Source organism: Paramisgurnus dabryanus, chromosome 1, assembly GCF_030506205.2.
Source record: "Paramisgurnus dabryanus chromosome 1, PD_genome_1.1, whole genome shotgun sequence".
NCBI lineage: Eukaryota > Metazoa > Chordata > Actinopteri > Cypriniformes > Cobitidae > Paramisgurnus > Paramisgurnus dabryanus.
The window spans coordinates 42,014,110-42,022,134 of record NC_133337.1 but is presented as its reverse complement, the minus strand read 5'-3'; positions in this window follow the sequence as shown (position 1 = coordinate 42,022,134).

Here is an 8,025-nt window from a genome sequence, read left to right as displayed (position 1 = left end):
CGCCGAGAGGGTTTTGGCCCCCGGCGTCACATAGGAAACCACTGTCTAGCTGACGCATCGCGCAGCCAGTTACCGTAAGTCCGCCACCCTGTTAAAGTAACATATGACCTGTTAAAACTGCCAAATCAACAGGGAAGAGGAGTGTGATGTGAGAGCTGTGCAGAGAGCCATACCTACCTCGAAGCGGTAGTCAGCAGTCATCTGCGGAGAGAGAGAGAGAGAGCCAGCGTGAGCACTGAGATACTGAACTGTGCAGAGAGCCATACCTACCCAAAGCTGTAGTCAGCGCAGAGGTGAGAGAACCATTGGAAAACCGATTCATTGGTGCCTTGTGTCCCAGCAGTCATCTGTGGAGAGAGAGAGAGAAAGAGCCAGCGTGAGCACTGAGAGACTGAACTGTGAAGAGAGCCAGACCTACCCAAAGCTGTAGTCAGCGCAGAGGTGAGAGAACCATTGGAGACCGATTCATTGTGCCTTTATGTCCCAGCAGTCATCTGTGGAGAGAGAGAGAAAGAGCCAGCGTGAGCACTGAGATACTGAACTGTGAAGAGAGCCATACCTACCCAAAGCTGTAGTCAGCGCAGAGGTGAGAGAACCATTGGAGACCGATTCATTGTGCCTTTATGTCCCAGCAGGCATCTGTGGAGAGAGAGAGAAAGAGCCAGCGTGAACGCTGAGATATCGGACTGTGAAGAGAGAGCCATACCTACCCTAAGCTGTAGTCAGCGCAGAGTCCTCTGTGGAGAGAGAGAGACAGAGTCAGCGTGACCGCAGAGATATCAAGCCGTTCAGGAAAGCCCAACGTACCAGAAGCTGTAGTCAGCGACGAGGTGAGAGAAACTATTGGAAACCGATTCACAGTGCCTTTGTGTCCCCAGTAGTTATCTGTGGAGGAGTAGAGAGAACCCGTGTGCGTGTTAAAGGAACAGTAAGGAAGGAAACCTATACTTACCAAGAGCCGCAGTCGGTGAAGAGGTGAGAGAATCCTCGGAGATCGATCCACCGTGTCCTCGTGTCCCGGCGGTAGCCTGTGGAGAAAGAGAGAACAGGGAAGGAGAGCGAGTCGACAAGCAAGGAGCTGTGTGAGATAGGCGGTGGACCGCCTCGAACTAGCTACAGGTACACGGATGAGAGAAAGTCTATACCAACACTGATTTGATTTATTCTGCCTCCAGGAAGGAAGAGGAGCGCGCCACGGGCAGAGGGAACCAGAGGCGGGAGCCCGTTCCCCGACGCAACCTCCACCCCCCTGTCACTCACTTGCTCGTGGCCCCTTGGAGGACAGATCCAGACATTAGTTTTAATTTCCCTTTCCCCAATCCCCAGAATCTTTTAAATATTTAAACAAATAAAGAATAATTTTTTATACTTACCTGTTCCTCGTTGTTGTTTGGTCATTGGGTTGGTTTTGGGGACCTCCTCGAGGTGGGACTTGAGAAGGGGCGTGGCTTAACCACTAGCAGCCAGCCCCTGGCTTGTGACATATACATCAAGGATGGCTTGAGGGTGAGTAAATCATGGAATAATTTTCATTTTTGGCTGAACTATCCCTCTAACTGTTGGTTCAATTATAGAAAGGCAGCATTCTTGCAGCTATACATTTCATTTCTCAACATTCCCAAAGTCACGTTTCAATACCCGGCTTCAATGTGTTTTAATGTACAGACAGACACTCAATGCTGATAAGTGCTACACAGCGGATAAACACTTGCAAGTGTTAGATTCAAAGATGGCTGAATGACTGTAATGAACCGAGACATTTTTTAATAGTCTATTTAAGATTTCTGGCCCCAGGCCTGTTTGAGTCGAAGAGCTTCAAAATCACAGACGTTTCAACATGCAAGACTAAGAGAAAGTAATTATCAAGAGTGATTACTAAACAAAATCACTTTTCCCAGCATCATGTACAATAATGTTTCTAAAGCTCTATTAAACTTGTAGTTGTTAAAACTTTGTTCTCTGCACCCCTGTGTGTCCCTGGCATGGCATTCCTTTATAAATCTTTCCGAACACGTTTAGTTTAGTATGCGCTTTTAGTTGTGATGGAGCGAGTTGCAATATGGCTGCAAAACAAAGGCATCAGGGGGCAAGAACACAGGGCACCAAACAATCATCTCTCAAACTCGACAGACTGTTTCTTAGGCAGGACGCTTTAATTGGCACTTTGTTGAACCTCTGTGTGCAAAGGTTCTTTTGACAGAAATCATTCGTTTATAAGTCATGCTCCAGGTTTTGCGTTTTTTTTCGCACCTTCATTTACAGGTAAGCTATCGGTCCGTTCCGCTCGGTCAACGGTATATGTACTGGACTCCTAATGATTCCCAGCGTCTGTTAAATCAATGAAGATCCAGGGGTGAGATGCTGGGAAGAGACTGGCAGTCTATTAAAACCCAGCAACATCACGCTATGAGTGCAAATGATGGGATGCAAGTAAGCATTTACGAGCAATTCTGTTGTGGCCTTCGCTTTTGCATATCCCAAAGAGAAATGAGAAGCGTGAGGAAGGGCAAGAGCTGATTAAAATTCGGATGGCTGTTTAGCATGTAGCATATGGTCTCAGCTCTCTGTACTGTGGTCAGCACTGAGGATTTGACTTTGTCGCACATGAGCGTAACAGAGATTTAGCGCTTCATCATGACCTTGAGAGACTTATTATGCTTGCATAAAAGAGCTACAATAGAACGATTATATTCTATTTAATAAAAGTGACTTTTTATATTATTTTCTCCAGTCCCACATGCAAAAGGATAAGTTCACATGAATGACATATGCATAGAAAGGCTTATTATTTCAATGTGTCAGAGGAAATTATAACAATAGTTATGAGATGCAAATTGTATGACTGATCTGAAAAATCTTTTCGCAACTATGGACCAGCTAGCAATTAGTTAGGGCTAGTCAGTCATAATTGGTCTTTTGGGATTCAAACTAGACCTTATTATGTAACCAATAAAAGTTAAGACAAATCTTCAAGAAACAATTTGATGACTAACTTGTGAGACTAGTCTACAGTTTATGCAACCTGTATGGTTTATGTGCTTCAGTATTGCTCAGTTGAATTGTCTTAGCACACTGCAAAAAAAATTATTTTCAAGAATAAAAATTCTTAGTATTTTTGTCTTGTTTTAAGTAAAATTATCAAAAATTCCTAAATTAAGATGTTTTTTTCTTGATGAGCAAAACGACCCAAGAAAATAAGTTTAGTTTTTAGACCAAAAATATCAAATTTAAGTGATTTTGTGCATAAAACAAGTTTAAAAAAGTCTGCCGATGGGGTAAGCAATTTTTTCTTAATTGTTTTTGAATTTAGTGTTTAAGAAAAAATTTCAAGATTTTTTGATTACCCCATTTTTTTTTTTTCTTGTTTTATGCACAAAAATCACTTAAATTTGATATTTTTGGTCTAAACCTAGATTTATTTTCTTGGGTTGTTTTGCTCATCAAGAAAAAGCATCTTAATTAAATAATTTTTTGATATTTTTACAGAAAACAAGACAAAAATACTAAGAATTTTTTTTTCTTGAAAATCATTTTTTTGCAGTGCAGCACAAAAGGTTCGAACCATAGACTGTAAAAAAAAACATCTCCCATAGCTTTTGAAGAGCTTTTTTGAAGCCAATAGTTGGCAGGGTCTGCCGTCACCATCTTAGCATCGCATCACCACGCATCGATAAAGAGGTGGGATGTGTATGGTTGCTGAAACCACACCCGCCTAGTTCGACGGTAGTGACAGCAGTGGCAGTTCACCAGTCACTCAAGTGGCCACGCCCTTAATTATGCAGAACTTTAAGGCTTAATATCATTTGATTGGATGAGTTACAAAATAAATCACACCCCTCACAGTTGTCATGAAGGGCAACAATAGCTATATAGACCAAAAACACTTTAGTATCAGGCTGTAAACAAATTATTTTCTGCTGTAAAGTTGGGCATTTTAACATAGGGGGTCTATGGAGCCAGCCTCTAGTGGACAGTCGATGAATTGCAGTTTATGTCACTTCCGTATTGGCTTCACGATTGAGATCATAAGGTTTCCCCTTGGTTCGAACCCAGGGAACAGACGTATATATACATATGTATTTTTTGTAATACTGTAAATTGCTTTGAATAAAAGCTTTTGCCAAATGCATAAATGTAAATGTAATTCAACCAGGCAGAGATAGATTAGATTAAATGATCTAGGGCCTGTGGCCGGTTGCATAAACTTCTTAAAAGTTAGTCATTTATTATTTTCTTTAAAACAGATTATAACTTTTTTAAGTAAATTATATAAAATGGTAGATTGGTCTAATTTAAATCCAGATAGGATGACTGATTAGCCCCAACAAACTGATAGTTAGTCAAACTTGTTCTTAAGACACAGTCCTAACTCCACGATTATGTTTATGCAAACGGCCACTGGTTTCACAGACAGGGCTTAGCTAAAGGACTAGGCCCTAGTTAAATTAAGATTTTTAAGCATATTTTATAAACATGCCTTAAAAAATACTCTGCTGGTGTGTATCTTGAGGCAAATAATGGCACTGGCTTATTTTAAGATCGGTCAAGCCTGCGTTTTAGTCAGACAGATCTCACAGAAAGTCGTGTTATAGTCACAAATAAATTGATAAATTTATTCATGTCCATGACACGAAATTTTGCTTTTTTGTGCCTTGAGCATGACTGTCTTTTTCATGTCACTCGCATGAATTTCTATAAAAAGTTTCATGTCCGCTGCACGACTTTCTTTTTTGTTTAATTTTCTGTATTGTTTCATAGTTTTTTTTCCTATTTTCTTACCATTGTCACTTGGGGTTGGGGTTAGAATCACTTTCTGTTACATTTTTAGACATCCTAACGCAAACCCTAACTCTAACCCCAATTCCAGGCGAGAATAGTTTTAAAAGTCGAAGAAAAACGAAGAAAACAATACATAAAGGTACATCCTAACCTAAACCCCAAATGTAACCTCAAGTGACAATAATTTAAAGATAGAAAAAAAAGAGAAAAAAGTACATAAAATGATATGAAAAAGAAAAACTATTTATAGAAATTTGTGCGAGTGACACGAAAAAGACATACGTGCTTAAGACACAAAAAAGATGAATTTCTTGTCATGGACATTAATAAATTAATAAAAAATGTTGTGATTATAACACGACTTTCCATGAGATCATGTTGGTATTAGTCTAGGATTAGCCTTAAGCTTTGTCTGTGAAACTGGGGCTGTAAAAAAATATTTTGCTGCTTTAAAATTTTTTGTTAAATCAACTCAGATTTACAAGTCATGTCGACAAAGATGAGTTGTCACAACTAATAAAATATAGTAGAAAAGTCAACTTAATTTTATAAGTACTGATCTCTAGTCAAGATAAATAACAGTAAGTTGAAATGACTTGTAAATCCGAGTTGATTCAACAAAAAATTTAAAGTATTTTGAATTGTTCCAAAGTATTTTTTACAGTGTAAGTGTGAAACTCGACCAATCAGATTTTAGTTTAAATTATTTAAGAGGATAGTTCACCCAAAAACTAAAACCTTGTCATTATTTACTCACTCTCACATCATTTAAATCCCCAAATGCAGACCGAGCCAGTCACCATCCACTCTCATAATAAGTACCCAAAAGTGTCAAATAAATAGCTCCACTCGACTTGTGTCATATATTTTAATTGTCCTGAAGCCATTTACTCTGGTATATCACTGAAGCTTAAAAATAGGTGATCACCATCCACTACCATAGTAACCAGAAAATACACTTTGAACACTTTCAAAAAAATCTGCATTTGAGGTTTCGAAAAACAATACAATACAATACAATACAATACAATACAATACAATACAATACAATACAAAACAATACAATACAATACATGACAGTGGTAATCAAACGGCATGAGGGTGAGAAAATAGTGAAAAGTTTTCATTATTGGGTGAACTATAACTTTAACTTAGGCCTATCTCAAATAAAAGAGCTTAGATTTTTGCCTCAAATACATAATACTCCTGACAGCTAAAAGATTTCAGCCATATAAGAGACAATTCACAGTAAGTATTAAGGTAATGGAAGTATTATTAATTTTCTTTTTCAATTACATTCTGTCTCACTGAATAAAATTGAACATTATGATCTAGTCTCATTACAGCTGACCTGTTACATGTGGCATGTGTAAATGTATAACATCAAAAGATGACAGGTGAGAGTTGTGAAGACAAAAGGTCAAAAATCTTACAATCGCCCATGGATACAGAATGAGGTGCAGCAAAAAAACCTCGTCTCTACAGTTTACAGACTCGATCAGTCAGTACTGTGACTAATAACTGGCCTAAAGGGGCAGCACACACACATACACTGCTGTCCTACATTCACATCCAGACAAGACCAAAATCAATAGCCCTTACCAGAAGTAATATCTCCCACAAACAAGATACGATTTAAGATTAAAATAAATTCTCTGACACTATAGGAGATTGCTTTTCAAAAGGAAATATTTTTTTATAGTAAAAGTGATGCACCCACAATGAACCCTTGTTTCAGTCTGCACTTAAACTTCATTTTATACACCTATATGAACTCATTGCTGTTAAGCACAGAAGTAATTGGTTTCCATCGAATTGGTCATTTATAGCGAACATTTAATTAAACAAATCTTTGGGGTACGTTGCTAACCAGAGGAATTAATTCAGAATGCTCTTTGCCAGTAGGAAAATCCATTAAACATGATGCGGCGAGGGTACAAAACTACTAATTGCATCATAAAACAGGGCCGCTGTGATACGCCACTAACTAAAATAGATTTGTCATAAACAGAACCAGGTTGGTAAAGGTCTATTCAATGCACAGTACATCAGTGAATTGTCTGAAGTATTTTTAACAGTGTGGGGTCTGGTACTGTCAGAAAAATGGGAACCTTTTCGGCAGTACCTTTTCAAAAAGTACACATAGTGTTCAGATTAGAACATCACATACTGGTACCAAATGAAATATATACACTCACCTAAAGGATTATTAGGAACACCTGTTCAATTTCTCATTAATACAATTATTAAATCAACCAATCACATCGCAGTTGCTTCAATGCACTTAGGGGTGTGGTTCTGGTCTGTCACAATCTCCCCATTACTGGGATTTTCACGCACAACCATTTCTAGGGTTTAAAAAAGAATGGTGGGAAAAGGGAAAAACATCCAGTATGCGGCAGTCCTGTGGGTAAAATGCCTTGTTGATGCTAGAGATCAGGGGGTCGACTGATTCAAGCTGATAGAAGAGCAACTTTGACTGAAATAACCAGGGGCGAAAATCTCATCTAAATGTTGGGGGGGACAATAAACATAAAATTTTTCAAGAACAATTTTTGAAGGGGACACCAATAATACAGGCAAAATTGTACTTGCAAGGAAATGGGTACAGATAGAAAACGTTTCTCTTTCTCTATGAACGGACGCAAATTTAATTTTAATACATATGAATGCAGAGGTGAAAAGAGTAATACAATTTTCTACTTAAGTAATAGTAAAGTTACTTTAATAATATGTTACTTAAGTAAAAGTAAAGTTACTTTAATAATATTTTACTTAAGTAAAAGTAAAGTTACTGGTCTAAAAATCTACTCAAGTAAAAAGTCATTTTAATTTTAAGAGTTACTTTTTTACAGCGGGGAGAGGTTTCTAGTATAGTTCACAAAGGAAGGATATATACATCTCAAACTATGTTTTTAATTGTAAACATCTCTACAATTAAAGTGCAATAACAAATGTTAATAAAATAAAAAGCTTTTTATAACTAAGAAACATTTATGGAATTATTTAATGATTTTTACAGGTGAGTTATGCACTTTTGAAGCAAAAATAATATGAGGTCAGCAGCTAGTAAATACAATCATTATATGAAGGTTGTAATTGATGTATTGCTGGTAACATACATTGTTATTAAACTATATACATAAATGAACATATAATGAGATGAGTGCCATGGCTATACACTATACATCCTTTACACGTTTATTAGCTCCCAGACCTGTGTACCTGATGTCTTTCAATCTATCT